The sequence below is a fragment of the Triturus cristatus genome, chromosome 3_2, assembly GCF_964204655.1.
Source record: "Triturus cristatus chromosome 3_2, aTriCri1.1, whole genome shotgun sequence".
Taxonomy (NCBI): domain Eukaryota; kingdom Metazoa; phylum Chordata; class Amphibia; order Caudata; family Salamandridae; genus Triturus; species Triturus cristatus.
Window position 1 is genome coordinate 424,585,325 of NC_140584.1, and position 22,271 is coordinate 424,607,595.

Sequence of the window (22,271 nt, forward strand, 5' to 3'; positions counted from 1 at the left end):
CTTCTACACCCGGACCGCATCTCTGCACTGTAAAATTTGGCTGCTTTCACCGCCATTTGGGCGGCCCGGTCCCCGCGCTCTGTTTTCCTGGGGCGCCATTTTGGGTGGGTCTTGGAAGCACTCCTCAGCCATTTGCTGGAGCCGTCACGTGGACTGGCTAGAGGCTGTATCTGGAGTGCGTATTTAAGGTGGGTGGGAGAGAGCTCCATTCTTGATATCACCTGCACTTAGCGCTACCTGGTAGACGCTTGCTGTCATTTTTAAAAACCCTCGTTTTGTCGTATCTTTTTCTTTTTAATTTGACTCACTTCTACCCCGGTTTTTAATAATTAGCTTAGAACTGCCTAAAACATCGTATAGTCGCCCCTACCTGTGCTTCTACACCCGGACCGCATCTCTGCACTGTAAAATTTGGCTGCTTTCACTGCCATTTGGGCGGCCCGATCCCCGCGCTCTGTTTTCCTGGGGCGCCATTTTGGGTGGGTCTTGGAAGCACTCCTCAGCCATTTGCTGGAGCCGTCACGTGGACTGGCTAGAGGCTGTATCTGGAGTGCGTATTTAAGGTGGGTGGGAGAGAGCTCCATTCTTGATATCGCCTGCACTTAGCGCTACCTGGTAGACGCTTGCTGTCATTTTTAAAAACCCTCGTTTTGTCGTATCTTTTTCTTTTTAATTTGACTCACTTCTACCCCGGTTTTTAATAATTAGCTTAGAACTGCCTAAAACATCTTATAGTCGCCCCTACCTGTGCTTCTACACCCGGACCGCATCTCTGCACTGTAAAATTTGGCTGCTTTCACCGCCATTTGGGCGGCCTGGTCCCCGCGCTCTGTTTTCCTGGGGCGCCATTTTGGGTGGGTCTTGAAAGCACTCCTCAGCCATTTGCTGGAGCCGTCACGTGGACTGGCTAGAGGCTGTATCTGGAGTGCGTATTTAAGGTGGGTGGGAGAGAGCTCCATTCTTGATATCGCCTGCACTTAGCGCTACCTGGTAGACGCTTGCTGTCATTTTTAAAAACCCTCGTTTTGTCGTATCTTTTTCTTTTTAATTTGACTCACTTCTACCCCGGTTTTTAATAATTAGCTTAGAACTGCCTAAAACATCTTATAGTCGCCCCTACCTGTGCTTCTACACCCGGACCGCATCTCTGCACTGTAAAATTTGGCTGCTTTCACCGCCATTTGGGCGGCCCGATCCCCGCGCTCTGTTTTCCTGGGGCGCCATTTTGGGTGGGTCTTGGAAGCACTCCTCAGCCATTTGCTGGAGCCGTCACGTGGACTGGCTAGAGGCTGTATCTGGAGTGCGTATTTAAGGTGGGTGGGAGAGAGCTGCATTCTTGATATCACCTGCACTTAGCGCTACCTGGTAGACGCTTGCTGTCATTTTTAAAAACCCTCGTTTTGTCGTATCTTTTTCTTTTTAATTTGACTCACTTCTACCCCGGTTTTTAATAATTAGCTTAGAACTGCCTAAAACATCGTATAGTCGCCCCTACCTGTGCTTCTACACCCGGACCGCATCTCTGCACTGTAAAATTTGGCTGCTTTCACTGCCATTTGGGCGGCCCGATCCCCGCGCTCTGTTTTCCTGGGGCGCCATTTTGGGTGGGTCTTGGAAGCACTCCTCAGCCATTTGCTGGAGCCGTCACGTGGACTGGCTAGAGGCTGTATCTGGAGTGCGTATTTAAGGTGGGTGGGAGAGAGCTCCATTCTTGATATCGCCTGCACTTAGCGCTACCTGGTAGACGCTTGCTGTCATTTTTAAAAACCCTCGTTTTGTCGTATCTTTTTCTTTTTAATTTGACTCACTTCTACCCCGGTTTTTAATAATTAGCTTAGAACTGCCTAAAACATCTTATAGTCGCCCCTACCTGTGCTTCTACACCCGGACCGCATCTCTGCACTGTAAAATTTGGCTGCTTTCACCGCCATTTGGGCGGCCCGGTCCCCGCGCTCTGTTTTCCTGGGGCGCCATTTTGGGTGGGTCTTGGAAGCACTCCTCAGCCATTTGCTGGAGCCGTCACGTGGACTGGCTAGAGGCTGTATCTGGAGTGCGTATTTAAGGTGGGTGGGAGAGAGCTCCATTCTTGATATCGCCTGCACTTAGAGCTACCTGGTAGACGCTTGCTGTCATTTTTAAAAACCCTCGTTTTGTCGTATCTTTTTCTTTTTAATTTGACTCACTTCTACCCCGGTTTTTAATAATTAGCTTAGAACTGCCTAAAACATCTTATAGTCGCCCCTACCTGTGCTTCTACACCCGGACCGCATCTCTGCACTGTAAAATTTGGCTGCTTTCACCGCCATTTGGGCGGCCCGGTCCCCGCGCTCTGTTTTCCTGGGGCGCCATTTTGGGTGGGTCTTGGAAGCACTCCTCAGCCATTTGCTGGAGCCGTCACGTGGACTGGCTAGAGGCTGTATCTGGAGTGCGTATTTAAGGTGGGTGGGAGAGAGCTCCATTCTTGATATCGCCTGCACTTAGCGCTACCTGGTAGACGCTTGCTGTCATTTTTAAAAACCCTCGTTTTGTCGTATCTTTTTCTTTTTAATTTGACTCACTTCTACCCCGGTTTTTAATAATTAGCTTAGAACTGCCTAAAACATCTTATAGTCGCCCCTACCTGTGCTTCTACACCCGGACCGCATCTCTGCACTGTAAAATTTGGCTGCTTTCACCGCCATTTGGGCGGCCCGGTCCCCGCGCTCTGTTTTCCTGGGGCGCCATTTTGGGTGGGTCTTGGAAGCACTCCTCAGCCATTTGCTGGAGCCGTCACGTGGACTGGCTAGAGGCTGTATCTGGAGTGCGTATTTAAGGTGGGTGGGAGAGAGCTCCATTCTTCATATCACCTGCACTTAGCGCTACCTGGTAGACGCTTGCTGTCATTTTTAAAAACCCTCGTTTTATCGTATCTTTTTCTTTTTAATTTGACTCACTTCTACCCCGGTTTTTAATAATTAGCTTAGAACTGCCTAAAACATCGTATAGTCGCCCCTACCTGTGCTTCTACGTCCGGACCGCATCTCTGCACTGTAAAATTTGGCTGCTTTCACTGCCATTTGGGCGGCCCGATCCCCGCGCTCTGTTTTCCTGGGGCGCCATTTTGGGTGGGTCTTGGAAGCACTCCTCAGCCATTTGCTGGAGCCGTCACGTGGACTGGCTAGAGGCTGTATCTGGAATGCGTATTTAAGGTGGGTGGGAGAGAGCTCCATTCTTGATATCGCCTGCACTTAGCGCTACCTGGTAGACGCTTGCTGTCATTTTTAAAAACCCTCGTTTTGTCGTATCTTTTTCTTTTTAATTTGACTCACTTCTACCCCGGTTTTTAATAATTAGCTTAGAACTGCCTAAAACATCTTATAGTCGCCCCTACCTGTGCTTCTACTCCCGGACCGCATCTCTGCACTGTAAAATTTGGCTGCTTTCACCGCCATTTGGGCGGCCCGGTCCCCGCGCTCTGTTTTCCTGGGGCGCCATTTTGGGTGGGTCTTGGAAGCACTCCTCAGCCATTTGCTGGAGCCGTCATGTGGACTGGCTAGAGGCTGTATCTGGAGTGCGTATTTAAGGTGGGTGGGAGAGAGCTCCATTCTTGATATCGCCTGCACTTAGCGCTACCTGGTAGACGCTTGCTGTCATTTTTAAAAACCCTCGTTTTGTCGTATCTTTTTCTTTTTAATTTGACTCACTTCTACCCCGGTTTTTAATAATTAGCTTAGAACTGCCTAAAACATCTTATAGTCGCCCCTACCTGTGCTTCTACACCCGGACCGCATCTCTGCACTGTAAAATTTGGCTGCTTTCACCGCCATTTGGGCGGCCTGGTCCCCGCGCTCTGTTTTCCTGGGGCGCCATTTTGGGTGGGTCTTGGAAGCACTCCTCAGCCATTTGCTGGAGCCGTCACGTGGACTGGCTAGAGCACTACTTAATTGGTTGGGCATGACGCGCAGCGTGTACGCGCATCGGGGACGCCACAGTGACGCCGGAGTCACGCCAGAGTCCAGCCCGTCTGCGCCCGTCCGCGCTGAGGACGCGCTGGGCGGCTGGACTCTGGACTCAGGCGAGGCTGTTGCCTCCTCATGGAGATATACGCACCAGGAGATGCTACGCCTGAAACCTCGTCACTTGAGATGCTCGCATATCTTTGAACCAGACGACTTTCTTCGCCCCCTACTATGTGATTGCCACCATACGTGTCTATCTGGTAATTCTGTCCCCCTTCCCCTTCACCCCTCATTCAATCCCCCCGCCGTTATCAGACCCAAGACAATGGGAGTAGAAGGCATCTTGATCAATGCCCGCTCCCTGGTTAAAAATAAAATAATGTTTAGGGAGATGGTCCTGGATAGAAAGCCTGCCCTAGTGTTTATCACTGAAACTTGGGCTAAAGACTCACCTGGCCCTGATCTGATTGAAGCGGTCCCGGAAGCATACTGCCTGGCCAGATTGGACAGACAGGGACGAGTGGGAGGGGGGATAGCCATTCTTTATAGAGATCACCTGCAATGCCACACAGTGCCTATACCTGATCTTCAGGATGGCGTTCAGGCTCTCTATTTTGCGGTAAAGGAAGGGCGATGCCCTCTTTTTAATGGAATGCTACTGTATCGACCTCCTGGCCCGAGGACCGACTTCTTGTGTAACCTCCTCCAGTATTTGGAACCCTACTTTGGTCGAGAAAATTTCTCCATTTTAGGGGATTTTAATTACCATTTAGAACGGCTTGACCTATCAGATACTTCGTGTCTTATTGATGCCCTGGCGTCCTGTGGACTCACGCAGCGAGTCCGCGGGGCTACCCATCGTGCAGGCCATATTCTAGATGGTATTTTTTCTAACGACCATCGTCTGACCGTTAAGGATCCGGTACATCTGTCTTGGTCCGATCATCTTGCGGTTCCATTCCTGTTGGAATGCCCTCAGATGGATGGAAGCAAAACAGGGAAACACACTATGGGAACTGGCAGAAATTTTAGAAATATTAGTAATGATTCCCTTGCGCCATGGGTTGTCAGTCTTTCTACCGCGGGCTTGGATAGTGTCCAGACCGCGGTTGGCCATTTTGAACAGGTTATTACTGAGGCCTTGAATGAATTGGCTCCATTACAGACCCGTCGTCGAGCTAGGAAGAGACCTTCTGCCCCATGGAATTCGGAATCCCTTAGACTTCTCAGGCAAGAAGTGAGGAGGATGGAGAGGCTTTGGCATGCTGGCTGGGACCTCAAGAATAAGGAAGCTCATAAACTCCTGGTCAGGAAATACAAGGCTGAGATTGTGCAGGCCAAATAAGACTACTTTGTGGCCACGACAACTTCGCTCTCCTCGCCGAAGGAGCTTTTCAGAATCGTTGACTCTTTGGTCAACCTACAAACATCTGATCCGGTCGTACCCTCGCAAGATCTGTGTGATAAAATTGCTTCCTTCTTTCACACCAAAATACAGGATATCTACCTGGCTCTTGAGATACAAAAAGCCTCAATCAGTGGACCCTCTGCCCTGGCTGAGATGGATAGGACCACGTCTGACATCTCCCCATTGAGCACTCTGGACTCTTTCCCCCCGCTGGTCTTACAAGATCTGGAGATCTTGCTTAATAAAACCAATTCTGGCTCCCCCCTAGACATCTGCCCCTTGAAGATCATCAAGCAGTGCAGGGAATCCCTCTTACCGCCTCTACTAGAAATCATGAATCTAGGTATGAGAGATGGTGTCTTCCCCTTGGAGTGGAAGAGTGCAGTAGTTAAACCTCTGCTAAAGAAAGCCTCCCTTGATCCGGAGGTCCTAAAAAACTTCCGTCCGATCTCTCTGCTTCCAGCCCCTGCGAAGATGCTTGAGGCACATCTAAACAAGCATCTCGCTGCCTTTGTGGAAGGCTCGGGCTGTTTGGACTTTTCCCAGCACGGATTTAGGAGGGAATACAGTACTGAGTCGGCCCTCACTATCGTGCTTGATAAGATCCGCACTAGAGTGGATGGGGGCCAGACCACCCTCCTGGTCCTGTTAGATCTAACTGCGGCCTTCGATACCCTCTCCCCCTCAGTACTTATACATCGTCTGAGGGAGGTGGGGGTGAGGGACGCAGCTCTAGATCTGTTGACCTCCTTCCTTGAAAGAAGGGAACAAAGAGTCAAGCTGGGAGAGTTCCTATCTCCATCCCGACCGGTGCTATGTGGGGTCCCGCAGGGGTCGGCCCTTAGTCCGACCCTATTCAACATCTACATGACCCCACTGGCCAGATTAATTAGAACTTTCGGGATGGAGGTAGTCTCTTATGCAGATGACACCCAAATCCTCGTCTCTCTTTCCCATTCAGATGTACCAACTGCCTCCAAGTTCAGATCTTGTATGGAGGCAGTTGGTCAGTGGATGGTTCAGAATTCACTTAAACTGAATGGGGAGAAGACTGAGGTGATGGTGTTTGGAGGGAATGAGAACATCTGGTCAGCCAGTTGGTGGCCTGATTCGCTGGGAGTATGCCCTTCCCCCACGATATCTGCTAGGAATCTTGGGGTGATGATAGATCCTGCCCTGGATATGGGCGGACAGGTGAGTAGAACCATCTCTACCTGTTGGGGCCTAATTCACACCCTGCGAAGAATCAGGAAATATCTCTCCCTGCAGTCCAGAAAGCAAATAGTTGTCGCTCTTATCGGCTCACGACTGGACTACTGTAATGCGCTGTATGCGGGGCTAAATAGGAGCCTACTACAGCGCTTGCAGGTAGTCCAGAATGCCGCTGCCAGATTTGTTCTGGATGTTCCCAGACGCTCCTCGGCCACTTTGGCCAGGAAAACACTGCATTGGCTACCGGTAGAATATCGAGTACGGTTTCAAGTCTTATGTATGACCTACAGAGCCATTGCAAGGAATAGCGACATGGGAGTTGGCTCTATCATCTCCCACTATATTCCTGGAAGGGACTTGCGTTCCTCTAGGAAACTGCTCCTGACAGCCCCCCGTATACGAAGAGCTAGGTGGGGTGGCAGGGCTTTCTCCACCTTGGCTCCTAAGTGGTGGAATGATCTTCCTTTGGATCTCAGGTCGTTACCTTCCCTTCAGAGATTCCGAAGTGCCCTTAAAACTCGCCTCTTCCTGCGAGCCTACGTGTAAGGCTGTACATTTATATTTATATTTCTTTTTGTTAGGCGCCTTGATACCTGCGGGTTATTGTCTTGCGCAATATAAATCTTTTATCATCATCATCATCATCAAGAGATAGTATTTTCAGATTATTCAAACCTGTTACTCCTATAGGAGTATTAATCGTAGACAATACCATAACCAATCAGTAGCTAACATGATGAAGTGTTAACAGCCTACCCTTGAGTATACAAACGTAGACCCCCTTCATTCTCTCCAACGACCCCCCCACGAACACAGCATTAGTATTAGGCTTAAAGGGGTATTTAGCCTGAATCCGACTAAATGAGACTGACGCCGGTCGAAAAGTGACAGCCGAGGCAATGCGGCAGTACAAAAGGGGGTGGTGATGGACGGAGCATCAGAACCAATCAAACACTCACACCCAGTCAACAGATCTGGGTTTGATCCATCACCATTCTTTAGCCCACTCTGCCACCCCAGTTCAGACATGGCCATATGCAAATCAGTCTGACCCTGTGCCTCATGGGAACAGTCCAGCCCGAACTGCCAAGCCATGCCTTCCCTGGACCAGAATCAAGCTTCCTAGGACCGGTTTCTGGCATTTCAGCCGTCTTCAGCCAGGCTTGCTTGAATCCAGTGGCAAAGTGAACAAGGGACTCACGTCTGAGCATACCCTGCCAACTTATGGCGAACAAAGCAGTACAAAAGGGGGTGGTGATGGACGGAGCATCAGAACCAATCAAACACTCACACCCAGTCAACAGATCTGGGTTTGATCCATCACCATTCTTTAGCCCACTCTGCCACCCCAGTTCAGACATGGCCATATGCAAATCAGTCTGACCCTGTGCCTCATGGGAACAGTCCAGCCCGAACTGCCAAGCCATGCCTTCCCTGGACCAGAATCAAGCTTCCTAGGACCGGTTTCTGGCATTTCAGCCGTCTTCAGCCAGGCTTGCTTGAATCCAGTGGCAAAGTGAACAAGGGACTCACGTCTGAGCATACCCTGCCAACTTATGGCGAACAAAGCAGTACAAAAGGGGGTGGTGATGGACGGAGCATCAGAACCAATCAAACACTCACACCCAGTCAACAGATCTGGGTTTGATCCATCACCATTCTTTAGCCCACTCTGCCACCCCAGTTCAGACATGGCCATATGCAAATCAGTCTGACCCTGTGCCTCATGGGAACAGTCCAGCCCGAACTGCCAAGCCATGCCTTCCCTGGACCAGAATCAAGCTTCCTAGGACCGGTTTCTGGCATTTCAGCCGTCTTCAGCCAGGCTTGCTTGAATCCAGTGGCAAAGTGAACAAGGGACTCACGTCTGAGCATACCCTGCCAACTTATGGCGAACAAAGCAGTACAAAAGGGGGTGGTGATGGACGGAGCATCAGAACCAATCAAACACTCACACCCAGTCAACAGATCTGGGTTTGATCCATCACCATTCTTTAGCCCACTCTGCCACCCCAGTTCAGACATGGCCATATGCAAATCAGTCTGACCCTGTGCCTCATGGGAACAGTCCAGCCCGAACTGCCAAGCCATGCCTTCCCTGGACCAGAATCAAGCTTCCTAGGACCGGTTTCTGGCATTTCAGCCGTCTTCAGCCAGGCTTGCTTGAATCCAGTGGCAAAGTGAACAAGGGACTCACGTCTGAGCATACCCTGCCAACTTATGGCGAACAAAGCAGTACAAAAGGGGGTGGTGATGGACGGAGCATCAGAACCAATCAAACACTCACACCCAGTCAACAGATCTGGGTTTGATCCATCACCATTCTTTAGCCCACTCTGCCACCCCAGTTCAGACATGGCCATATGCAAATCAGTCTGACCCTGTGCCTCATGGGAACAGTCCAGCCCGAACTGCCAAGCCATGCCTTCCCTGGACCAGAATCAAGCTTCCTAGGACCGGTTTCTGGCATTTCAGCCGTCTTCAGCCAGGCTTGCTTGAATCCAGTGGCAAAGTGAACAAGGGACTCACGTCTGAGCATACCCTGCCAACTTATGGCGAACAAAGCAGTACAAAAGGGGGTGGTGATGGACGGAGCATCAGAACCAATCAAACACTCACACCCAGTCAACAGATCTGGGTTTGATCCATCACCATTCTTTAGCCCACTCTGCCACCCCAGTTCAGACATGGCCATATGCAAATCAGTCTGACCCTGTGCCTCATGGGAACAGTCCAGCCCGAACTGCCAAGCCATGCCTTCCCTGGACCAGAATCAAGCTTCCTAGGACCGGTTTCTGGCATTTCAGCCGTCTTCAGCCAGGCTTGCTTGAATCCAGTGGCAAAGTGAACAAGGGACTCACGTCTGAGCATACCAATGAGGCAATGCGGCGACGCATTCTAACCGGGCCATGGCGGAACAATCGGCTAAGGCACTGGCAATAAAATGACGTGGGACCAGGTGTGCATCGGACCATGACATAAACAATAACCATGTAAAAGGAAATAAGTACAGAAAACAGACATTTACCCCCCCTTACCCCCCTCTTCCCTCCACCCTTCCCCCCCCACCAACCCTCCCTCTCCCTTCTCCCCACCCCGAGATGAACTAGTAGACATGGTGACACGGAAAAAATAGCATCCCTCCCATGGACTTAATCCTTGTCCATGTTAACAATTTAGGAGTTAACCAAACATGTAAAACATTGCATAACTTATGCATAACTTATGCTTCCGTCAAGCAGTAGCATTTGTTTAAGTAACAACCAGCGAACATAAACATAGTACACTTGGACCATCCCCAATGACGCATCCTACCTACCCCTTCCCGCAAATCCCTTTTTGAGGAGACATTAGGCTCACCTTCATAGCTACCAGTGGTTGAGGGTTCCTATCGTATACCAGCTAAAGACTGGTGATTAGCATTCAAATTGTACACATTCTATCTAATAGCACTGAAATAAATCTGGAGCGTCGTCCTTCTACCTGGGCATAACAGACCAATAACAGCACAGCAGTACCTCAATATATCAACAATACGCCAGGACCCATCATTATAATACCACCAACGTAACAGTGGCACAATAGTCTGCCACGGACATTAAGAAACCTATTTAGAGGAGGAAGCAGAGGCCATCGACGAGGTTTCCATACGTTGTTCTTCATCACCCTCCAGAATTCGCCCTAGTTTTACTGGGTCTGTGAAGACCTGTGGAGACCCTTTGATGAATACACGGAACTTTGCAGGGCCCACAAAGCCGAATTGGTGGCCCAGCGATTTCAACTTTGGACGTAGGGCAAGAAAGGCTTTCCTCGTATCAACAGTTTCCTTGCTATAGTCCTGTGATATGTATACTTTATTAGATTTCCAAAGTACATGGTTGTTTTTGCGCACAAATGACAGTATTTGATCCACGTGTTGGTAACGTAAGGGCTTACAAACAATAGGCCGTGGGCCTTTTTGACCTGGTGTGATCCTGCCTGGAACTCTATGAGCTCTATCAAACTCCAGTGGGTGACGAAAGTTAAGATTGGTTGCCTGCGAGAACCATGCCTCCAGGAATGGGACACAGGACTCGTACGCCTCTTCGGAACCCTCCGGAATTCCAAAGATCCTTAGGTTCCCTCTCCGATTTCTGTCCTCCAATTCCGACAGCTTCCTTGACATCTGTTCCGTGGAGATGTGCAGGCATTTAAGTGAGCTACATGTTGCGGCCTCCGAATCCTCCAGCCGACTGATTCTTGACTCTGACTCTGTGAGTCTGGCATTCGTGTCTCTGATGTCCTTACGGATAGCCACAATTTCTTCTTTTGTGGCTTTCGCAATCTCCCTAACCTCTTCCAATCTATTCAGTATCATGTCCATCGTGTCTGTCACATCCTTTTTGCCTTTGACAGGGGAGATCGGGTTAGGAGGTTCAGCCTTAAGTCTTTTTAAATTCTTTGTGTCTTTGTCCCCCATCTTGTGCGCTTTCGTAGAGACTGCTTGACTTGAATTCCAAGCTCACTAACTCTAAGAGGGCCCAATCAGATCTAAGCCCAGTCAGCTCGCAGCAAGAAGCCTCCTGCTCGGACCCACAGCCGTGCACCGACTAGATATTCACCACTGTAATGATACTGCTGTCGGGACCCCTCCCACCACTGTTAACAGCGTGATTGGGAAGTTAGGAAGTTGAGAGCGTAGAATGCCCCACATGTGGCTTGTACTATGTAGGAAGAGCGATGTCGACAGGCTCAGATGCAGACTCAGGCTCGTAACACACCACGAACACCAAACCCAGCTTTCAGCTCCACCTTGTTCTATTCAAACATCTTCTTCGCACAAAAACATTCATTAATGGCATTTTGCTTCTACTATTTGTACTGCATAATGTAGCACACATAGAAATTGGAAATTGCACCACTCCTACGTATTCCCTGGGGAGGCGTAGGATTCTGATGCATTCCCAGTTTTACAACAGATTTCCAAATCAGGAAATGTGTCAGGTTCCATGGATGTTGCGTGGGAACACTCACAGCAAAACTTATGGAACGCCCCTTTCACGCAGAGTAATACATGAAAGAGGTCCATATTTACAAGGCCATGAAAAGTCATGCAGGCTGACTGTAGGTGGCCTTGTAAATATGGGTAGGCACACTGCACCTCAAAAAAAGTGCATCCAAAAAAGTGATGTACCATGGACGCAATGGACTTGTATATAAGCCTCATAGTCTTCATTATTCTCATGCCTCTCCTGTTTCCTCTGAAAGAATGCATGTCGCGTTACCACAATGCACACCATAGTTGAAAAGTGCTCATGCAAGTCCTGTATCGCACTTTTAAAATATCTCCCCCACTCCTGTCAGGTTTCTGTAACTAATTGTAAATGCGTAATCATTTCAGACCTAAACAGTACTAAAGGGTTCTTTTCTTTCTCTCTGCTGTGAATAAACCATTTCTATCCTCCATGTAGGCTATGTAGTTCAGGAAGTACTCCTTTCATTCACTCCTCTGTACTGCTGGTTCCCCTGGAGATGCCAAGAACTCTGTGGGTGAGCTCAAATGTACAGGATGCACAACCCCATTGCTTGGCGCTGCTGCAGTTTCTCTAGACGAGATACTAGTACAGTACAAGAACTACCCTACTCACCAAAAATTAAGTTAGATAGCTTTGCCACATAAAATGCTGCATACACCCTTGTTGAAATCCTCTGTGGTGCTACTTTGCTTGAAAGAGCATACTTCACAGTTCACTGCTCGACCTGCTCCCTGCCGATGTGTGCTCTGAAAGAAAACAATCTTTTCTTGAGGCAAAACGGCACAAAGATAGCTTCACGTTTGTTAGAACAATATGCTTACAATGGCAGCAATTAATCTAGCCTGACGGTCCAAAATGGCCGCCAATGCTGTCACACACAGCTTTCTCAGGGCAGTAGAGCCTACTTTGCCATTGTGCTGTGCATTATTGCACACTCTGTTTCTGCAGGAAATTGGCATAGCGCGCGTCAGCAGAGGAGAACGTTGCTGACACGAGCCAAAAATCCACTTGCTGAAGTCTTTACGTGCATGCCGTACATGCCAACTGCCAGCACGCACCAACTGTCACTCAGCCGAGACAGTATTTCAGTTTAATATGATGAAACCTTCCACAACACTTTTGCCACACAGCTCCGCTGCCTTCTTTTAAAGAGTACACTCTTACCCTAGGGGATGGATCCTACTCACACTTCCTTACAATTAATTTAGAGTTTGCTGTTCCGCACATGTCCAGTAGGAAATGGTTGTTGTTCCCATTTGTCAGTAGCAGCTCCTCCGCAATGGCGGAGTAACGTCACCCCACTGACTAGGAGCCAGCAGCTGAAAAAATTATATTTTATTATCTTTTTATTTTTCAGCTGCTGGCTGAGCCAGCAGGTGTAGGGAGGGGCAGGCTGAGCCATCACAAATAGTGCTGAGTGATGTGCACTGCTAAGTTAGGTTTCTCTAACCCAGTTGAATTGCACAGCAGGGTTGGAGAAACAGCACAGACTGCCCGTGCCTGAACGAGCCTTAAACCAGCCCTCTCAGGCCAATCTCTGCGCTGCTCTCATGCTTGGTAATAACATTTGAGAAGCGCAGGGATTCAATGGGGAGTCTCTGATGCAGTCCCAGTGACTGGGAGCAAGAAGCAGAGGAGCACCGAAGCACGAGGTGGCTGACAGCATCAGGTAAGTTATAATTATTATTAACACCACCTTGCTCTACCCGCGCTCCCCGTGCTACCCCAACGCTCCCTCCACCCATCTGACCACTTTTTATTACTGTGGGCCACCACTGCCGCTAGTCGCCAAAATACTGTAGCAATTTTGTAGAGATGAGGCACATGTATTTTCTGTGCTAAAACCTTTATTCCTAAGCAAGCATATACACACCACAATATCATCAGAGCGTAGCATTCACAAAACTGACGCAGGGACATTCCATCCCCTTCAGCAAGTATAAAGAATCCCAACAACTTTCTACATTATGAACATTCTACATCAGTCCTACAATACATGCCAATACTACAGTTTCCCATTGGGAACATGTGGGAAGCAGGCATTGGACCCCCAGACCATATCCTTTACCCTTCGATGACCCCATTCACATTGACCACGAGGAGAGTTTCCCTTTGTGAGTCAGTTACCACCCCTTGGAGTTGTTGGTCACTTTTCAGTGGTTTGCAACAGCAGTTGGTAACTATTGATACATGCCATTTTATTTTGAAATTAGGATGGGAATGCCTTTTTCATGATCCTCCTTTTTGAGATCTATAATGACTCGCAGAAGCCCTTTTGAGAGTCAGAATCGCATTTCCGACTGGAAAAGGGGTCTTAGTATGAAGTGAAAAGCGCTTTTAGTGTTGCAAACTCTTTGACTGTCAGTCACAGAGTTTCCGAACGTTAAAGAGCTTTGTGCATCAGAGTCTAATTACAACATAATATTTTGTAAGGAGAGGTTAATGTTAGGTCTTGTTTTGGCTCTCTGTCAGGGCCGGACTGGCAATGCCAGGCACCGGGCAATCCCCTGGTCGGCTGCCAGGGGTGGGGGCCGTTTATTTGGCCGGGGGCCGGTTTTGTTTCTGGGGGCCGATTTTTGGGCCAGCATTACGTTAGTCAGAATTGAAATCAGAGATGTTCACTCACAGTAGTCACTCACTACCTTGCGTCTCTCCTTGCTCCGTGCGGGGGCAAAAAAAAGCACAACTATCATCAATCTCTGGAGCGGCTTCTCTACTGCAATCATCCATAAATAATGCATCAGAGAACTGTGCACCATGTCATACCGGGTGGGTGGGACGCGTGCGCACAGCGCGCAGATGTCTCCACTGCCGCGTGTGCGCGGTCTCTTCATGTCATCCATTTTAGGGTGGGGCGGCTGGTGGTGACATGCGCATTGTGGCTCACGCAATAAAACGTGTGCGTGACCCGTGAGCCCAGGTCGAGAGGAGCATTCCAGAACTAAGCCAGAGACTGTCTGAGACGAGTCGACGAGAGGCACCCCATAATTTAATTCTAGCCCCTGCCTGTCCCTGCTGCCGACTGTCTGCCGCCCACCACCCGCAGGTGAGTCACTGATGTCGTTTGCATTTTTGCAAATTGCATCATGGCACTGTGGGCCAGGCCGGGCTGGGATTAAATAAAAGGTATAGACCCCCCCGCAGCGCTGTCCCCGATGACTCAGACAAGGCCCTCTAAATGAGTTAAAATATGCTTCTTGTGCCTGTGTAAAGTCGGCCTGTGCATCTGAGTTACACGTGAAAGTGCTGCATATTAACGGAACCATCATTCTGTGCTGTGTGGTATTTTTTGCGATACCAAAGGGGATGATGGACGAAGCGTTTGAGCAAATCAAACACTAACCCCCAGTCAACTGATCTGGGTTTAATCCATCATCATTCTTTAGCTCACTCCACCACTGGCTGATGAGGGGTGATGTACTAAAACCAGTCCTAGTGTGCTTGTTTCCAGTCCAGGTAGGACCTGGCTTGGCAGTTCGGGCTGGACTGTTCCCATGAGGCACAGGGTCAAGACTGATTTGCATATGGCTGGGTTCAAACTGGATCGGCATGGTGAGCAAAAAAATGATGGATTTAGGCCCAGATCTCTGTACTGGGGTGAATGTATGACATTGTTCTGCATTCTGTCCATCAACTGTTGTTTTTGCACGTGTGGTATGTTTTGGCATCCCGAGAAGCTGCCAAGCAGAGGCACAGAGATAATGAAATAGCAAACGAGGCCGCTGCATCGCATGTACTTTCTAATAAGGTATGACAACGTCAACGTCAAATACATTTGTTATTACATTGATGAGGATGATTTGAGGAAATGGCCCTAGGGTTAACAGACACATCCTGTCAGTAAGAAAAGACAGGGATATGACGTTACCTATTTTAACATCAAGTACATGTTTTAAAAAGAGTGATTTTACTACATAAGAAAAAAATACAAATTACCAGCCCAGGCCCAGGGCCTTGGCCTATACCTTTTTGTTTAATCCCCGGCCCGGTTCTGTGCAGGCAGCGCAGCGCACTTCTAGCGCCCTGGCCCCCTGAGTGTGGATCAGGGCCGGACTGGCAATGGCACTGGCAGCCCTTTGGTTCCTCATGCCACGGCCCACGGGCCACGGCCCCAGCAATGCAGCACTAGCCTCAAACATGATCTCAGATCAGTTTCTGTATAAATGGGTTTTCTTTTCGTCAGGTGTTGTTCGTGTGTGTTACCGACAGGGCCGGACTGGGAACCAGAACCGGCCCTGGCAAAGTGCTCGGCCAGCCCCCTCGGGTGCCGCCGAGCTCTGTGCCAGGGCCGGTTTTCGGCCGATTTTGTTACAGGGCCGATTTTGCAGCTATGCTGCAAGAACGGCCCTGTACAAAAACGGCCCCCAGGGGCCCAAAACCGGCCCCCACCTGTGCGGCGCACCGGGGGATTGCCCGGTGCCCGCTACGGCCAGTCCGGCCCTGGTTACCGACTCCGAGCAGGGCCAAGCCAGCTGAAATGTTCCGAGCCAGCAGACAGGATACGTGTGCTGCTCCCTTTGGTGGCGCTGTGCTGCTTGACTCTTGGGGGCTGTAACTGGGTCAAAGATTGGGGTCAGCAAGTCTGCTTAAAATATATTTTTCAGCTCAAGCCCCAACTTGGGGCTTGTGCTGAAAAATATATTTTAAGCAGACAACAGGGCTTTCTAGTGTCTTTTTTTTTTTTACACGAGTGGGTCCTTTTGTTTTGTTTTCCATTGGCCACTGGTGTTGTTGCCACTGGCACTTGCCACTTAGGCTAACGTGTACAATTCTAGGAGACCTCGGTGCGTTCCCTAGACGCTGGCTCAGTTGGTTCGTGACCTCTAAATTTTTTTTAATTGTCCGAATTTCAGTCCGGATTTCACAAGAAAGGAGTTTGCACTGTTAAAATGCACACACTTGTGTGTTTAGGGGATGCTCACTTCTAATAGATGCAATTGGGCCACAGTGACGGTACGGTAGCTGCAGTTCCCAGTGTGCAATCTGACAGAAGTTTTCGAAAGAGACTTACTGTTTCATAATACCCAATTCTTGTGTGTTCTATCATGTTTCATTTTCAATGTCTAAGGAACAGATTATCCAGCTGAATAGTATTCGTGTTTTTTGGCCTCAGAAAGCTGAAAAGGCTGGGTCTGCCTTGCATCGATTCCAATCTGTAACAAATTAGCTGCACAGAGTTCTCTACAGAAGGCGCAGTGTTAGGCAAATGACATCACCAATCCTCTGATAACATCACAGAGTTGATCTCTGATCTCTGATCCCAGCCCAAGCCCTTCGACAGCCCCCTAGTCCTACTTGCTCCTACGGGCCCTGGGGCAGCAAGGGCAAGATGTGAAAGCTAGAACTGCTACCTCACACGGTGTGAGCGTGTGTCACACTATTGGCTCCCTTCACATGGTCACCCGGGAAAGAGCTGTTATCATAGTGCTAGACAAGGTGAGCTGGAAACCCTTGCACTGAGCAGCCTTCCAGCTTGTGTGTAGAGGCTCTGCATTGCTGACGTCCAAAAAGAGGGTTGCAAGGAACCTCCCTAGGAAATTAGCGGTAGTTTCTGAAGCTTTTGCTAGAGTTTTAGGGGCGAGAGAGGTGCGGCTCTCAGGCTACTCGCTAGCCATACCTCTCCTTGTTTATGCCCCCTCCTCCTCCTCCTCTCTCTTATAGTGAAACGTTTTTAAAGTCGTCAGGTATGGGGCACTTGACACACTAATAAGCCCTTTAAAACCCTTCTTTAGTTTCTATTTCTGCTCCTGCCTTCTTCATTACTCCTGGTGCAGGGGTAGAAACCAACAAGGCCAGTGCCACACCACGAGTACCCAAGGGCAAGCCAGGGGTGGGAGCTGCTACTCCTGGCCACCCCTGAGTTTCATTCTTACCAGCCAGAATCTCTGAGATAAGGTACTTTTATTAATTTACCTAAAAACGTATAGTGGAGATCAGCATTTGCTATATCACAAGCAATGACACCATTCAAATCATTGTGTTTTGTGCTAAAATACCAAGCTAATAACAGCAAATCTCCCAGTGGCTGCCATGCAGCAAATTAACTCGAGTTCTGAATAATGTTTAATTACCAGCACTAAATTTAAGATTTAATAATACTGTGCTTTTAAAGTTAATTGGCATAAATCTTAATTAAGTGACTTGAGCCTTAAGCATATATTCTGCATGCGAATTTCATAAAGTTACTTGGTTGGCTCATCTGACAAAAATGCAATTGAAGATGTGAAAGGAGATGTATAATAAACAACAGTTAAGGCTCTCTGTTAAAATAAAGGCAGGAAGGCGTGGAATTGCAAGTGAACATTGTCAGAGCCTTTCTCGCACAGCCTTTGAGGGCTAAGGCATTGTAGCACCCAGAGCATAGAAGAAAAACAATTGGGAGCCAGTGATAAGGCACCATGACTTAAGAATGATGGGTGGTTCTGGAGTACAATGGCACATGGATATGATTTTTAAAACATGGCATAAGGTTTAATAGACTTAATATTCAAACTGAGAATGTTTCCAATTTTGTACATATTCTTTCCAGCTGCCAATTTAAAGTTGTATGGAGAAGGAAGCTTTATATTAACCATCAAAAACACGAAATCTATTATTACAAAGGGGAGTTGGTCAGGTTTCAGTATGGTTCAAGTAAGAGGGTAGAACTTATTATATGCTCATGGTCTGTTGGGTGCTTTGTTTCTACCCTGACTATTGTATTAACGATGTATAATGATCTAACAAGGATGTAATGAGTAATTTGCATTAGATTTAACACACAGATCCAGAAATATCTGCTTTATAAGGGTGCCTGAGTAGTTCTTCTGTGCACCAAAATATATGTTGGACTCGGGCTGCCACTTTCTGGTAAATAAAACCCATAAATTATGACACACTGTCATATTTTCTTTGTGGACTGAAAAACAATGTAAGTAATTAATCCCATGATTGAACTTGGAAAGGACACTAACTGATGATAAATGCCTGCATTCTAAACTGCATCCTTTTCTTCAGGTACCCAAGGAGATATAGAAGGAAGCTAACTCAGAAAAAGTCCCAGTGCCATTAGCACATGTAAAATGTTTTTTAGATACATATTGTTCATACTGACTGCTGAGACATAATTAGATAAGTCCTTGTCAGCCTCAGATTCCTCCAAATTTAAATCCGGTTTGATATGCTTTATTACATCAAAAAAGGCTATTTTTGTTGTCTCTTAGGGCTCAGTGCACTTTATCACCACTAACCAGTGAAAAATGTGTTGAAAAATGCTTTGTTTTGGCCTTTCTGTCTCCCAAATTTTCTTCGGGGGGACAAGTTCAACCCCCAAACTCACCCTAGTAGTTGTTGCTCTCTGCGCTTGCTCGCTACTCACCATGTGGGGGCTGATCTCACTTTTACTTTGTTCTCTCTGATTCACTACTTGTGTCTATTTTTGGTGCTCTCTGAAAGAATGTCTATGGGTACAAATGACTGGGTGGGTAACCTGGTGCTCTTTAAGGTCATCTTCTACTATTTACTGTGCTTTGAAAGTTGATACAATTGAATATGTAATGAAAAATGTGCTGTAAAATTCACCATTGTGGTCTGTCGTTTTCCAAACTTTTTGTGGGGGGAGATCACCCCCAAGCCCCCCTAGTATGCACCGAACGGGGGCTGGTCTGGCAAAATTTGCCAGGGCTGCTTTCAGTTCCCAGTCCGGCCCTGCTCTCTGTGTTTTGAAAACCTTTGTTATTGCCATGTTTATTTTCACATGAGCATCCAAGCGTTGGTCTTTGCAATTTTGTACACATAGTCCTCTATTATAATCTTAAAAAATATAAAACTATCAAAATCTTAAAAACAGGACTTTTATAGGTGAAATACTCCCCCAGTTATTTTGCAGTTTAAAAATGTCTGCGTAGGGAAATAATGATTATAACAGTGATGAACATAATTCTACAAATAAAAGTGACTTCAGTACTAGGAGAAGGTGGCTTAGAACCACAGAATACAGCGATGAATAACATCTCAACAAAGCCATTTCTTTTCCCCTTTTCACTAACCTTTGTAATGGTATAGACTTGTAGTGGTCTTCTGCCATGACTTTACTCTCATACCATAATTTCTGCACAGTGAAAAGCGCATTATTTATTCTTTGTACTAGGGAGATGGGGCATGCTCCTTTTGCTCTCCTAAAACGACTATCTTTTCAATGTATAATGTTTTGTATTGTATTTGTCTTTTGTGTTTATTAAGTTTGATATTGCACAACATTGCTAAAATGCTATCAAGATTCCAGGTGTCAAAATAGCAGTTTAATCAAAACGATAAAATGAATACAGCACAGAAAACAGTGAATATCATACACTATTAACTAAAAAAATCCTCTCAAAACCCAATACTTTGTGAACGTCTAATGGCAATGCAGAACACTGAAGCTCTAGCCCACTGCACCAGCGGTTCCTAAACTTTTTGGAACCACGACCCACGTTTCAGAACCACAAACTTTCACAACCCACCTACCTTTATTGGACATAAGAGGGGTGATTATTGAATGTTAATAAAGCATGGCCATTTACAGAAAGCACATTTTCCATTGAAACGGTCACTTTCAAAGACATTCAGTTTACTAAATAAATTATATGGCATACAGAACTCAAATGGTAATGTGTGGAAATGGGGGTTTTGTGAGTATTTATCATTTGTGCATCACAACTTAAAGTGCCTTTATTTATCTTGATAGTATTAAGATTTGTTTCAATCACACTTGAATTACAAAAAAACACACGTACTTCATTATTGCTTTCCTAATTGTTGAATGGATACAGTTAATTTACTGGTTTTACATTTTTCACAAAATTCACTTTAAAAACTCCTTTCATTATACAGTCAGACAAAGAAAAGTAAACATCAATCCCATGTTAAGAGAATAAGCAACAACGTGTCAGAAGATAGCCTGGCATTTGAACTCTGCCGTTGAAGCACTGCCAATGTGACAAGATTAACACAGAATTTAGAGCATCTTTATTCATTGCTCAGACTTTCCCGGCCAGCAAAAAATCAGCTGCCGACTCACCAGTGGCTCCCAATTCACATTTTGGTAAACACTACACTAAACAGTACAAAAAGGAAAAAAATACTAACAGCGGAATCCAACAGACGTTTTCTGTTTAATTTTTTTTTTTAAACGTAGAATTCAGTTGAATAACACAGAGATAGAAGAAGAGGGAGGCATATTATCAAGAAACGGCGTTAAAATTATCGCCGCTTTAGAGAATTCCCATAGAAGCCCATGTTCTGGTGTCAACATGGGCTTCTATGGGAATTCTCTGCGGCATATTATCAAGCCCATTATCGCCGCTTTAGCAGCAGTTTTCTGCCGCTAAAGCGCCGATAATTTTAACGCTGTGCTTGATAATATGCACCGTAGTTTCTCCTCGCTACTCTCAGTAACTTACCTCCAGGATTCTCATGCTGCCATTTGAGCAGCAATAAGCTTCGGGTAACATTAGTAACAAATTGTCAGCACCTACCCCGGAGACAACAGCCACTCTATCGCTCAGTGCAGCTATGCCTCAAACCTCCGGCTGGGTACAGTAACATCGTATTTGTATCTGCACTTTGTCCATTGCCCCTGTGATGTTGGGCCCGAGGCCCTCATGCTCAGTAAAAGAACTGACACGGACACATAGTTAGGGTAGTGGGTCAATGTCCCGAGCACGTGCGCTCGGCCTTTTTATTGACCTCGTCACCTGACCCAGTGACGTAGGTGGTGGGTGGGTGTACAGTGTAGTACATCAGATTAAACCACTAGAACGTGTCCATGTGTGGACACTACATTCCTCCCAATCTTTAATGAAAAAAAACCAAAGTCAAAATTCAACCTGTGGGAGGAAAAATAAAGATATACACATATACAGTACAGCGACCAAACTTCTGCAGAGTCTCTTACGCCTCAGCTGCTTGGATACGCAGACGACGTTCTTCCTGCCGTGGAGACCAACAGTTCGCTGTGACACCAGCCATGGGTGCTTGATGGATCCAGTCTGTTGACGGCTCTGCCTTGAAGTTGTCCTCACAGTATTTCTTTAGCTTGCTTCCGTGGCGACAAACGCAGTCGGAATTCCTGTGGTTCACCGCTAGATGTTGCCGTTCGTCTGTCAGTCCTGTCCTCTTCTTCGTCGGTGGCGTGTTTTCTGTGTTAGCAAAAGACGGATTGTTTGCAAGACACCCCTCTCACCATGATGCCCCTCTCGCAGGTGTTCCCCTGCCACGGGATATCCCTGAGGCCCTCTCTCTCGGACTTGTCCTGGGCTGGGTGTACTGCATCGTGTTGCTCGCACGCCGATCAGTGTGGGTGCAGACAAGCCGACAGGTCTCACCTCAGATTCCAGTCAGCCCTGGAGGGTAGCTATTGGCTCCTGTCTTTGCGCACGATGTCTTCATCCTCCTGGGACCTTTGCTGGAGGGCGGCTGATGACCATCTCTCATCACGGGTATGCTCTCTCACTGGCATCCCTGAGGCCTTTGCCCCTGAATCACGACGGCTGGCGTCGTCCAGTGACCGTGTGACCCCAAAGGTGGATGTTCCGAACGGTCCGGCCGGCTAACCTCTGCAGATCCCAGGTGTGCTGAAAGCACCGCCAAGCGGATGGTCTTCTCTCCGTGCCACGGGTGTTCTCAGGACATTGCTCTCCATGTTCTGGCACTTGTCGCCTTCCTTATCTTTGAGGA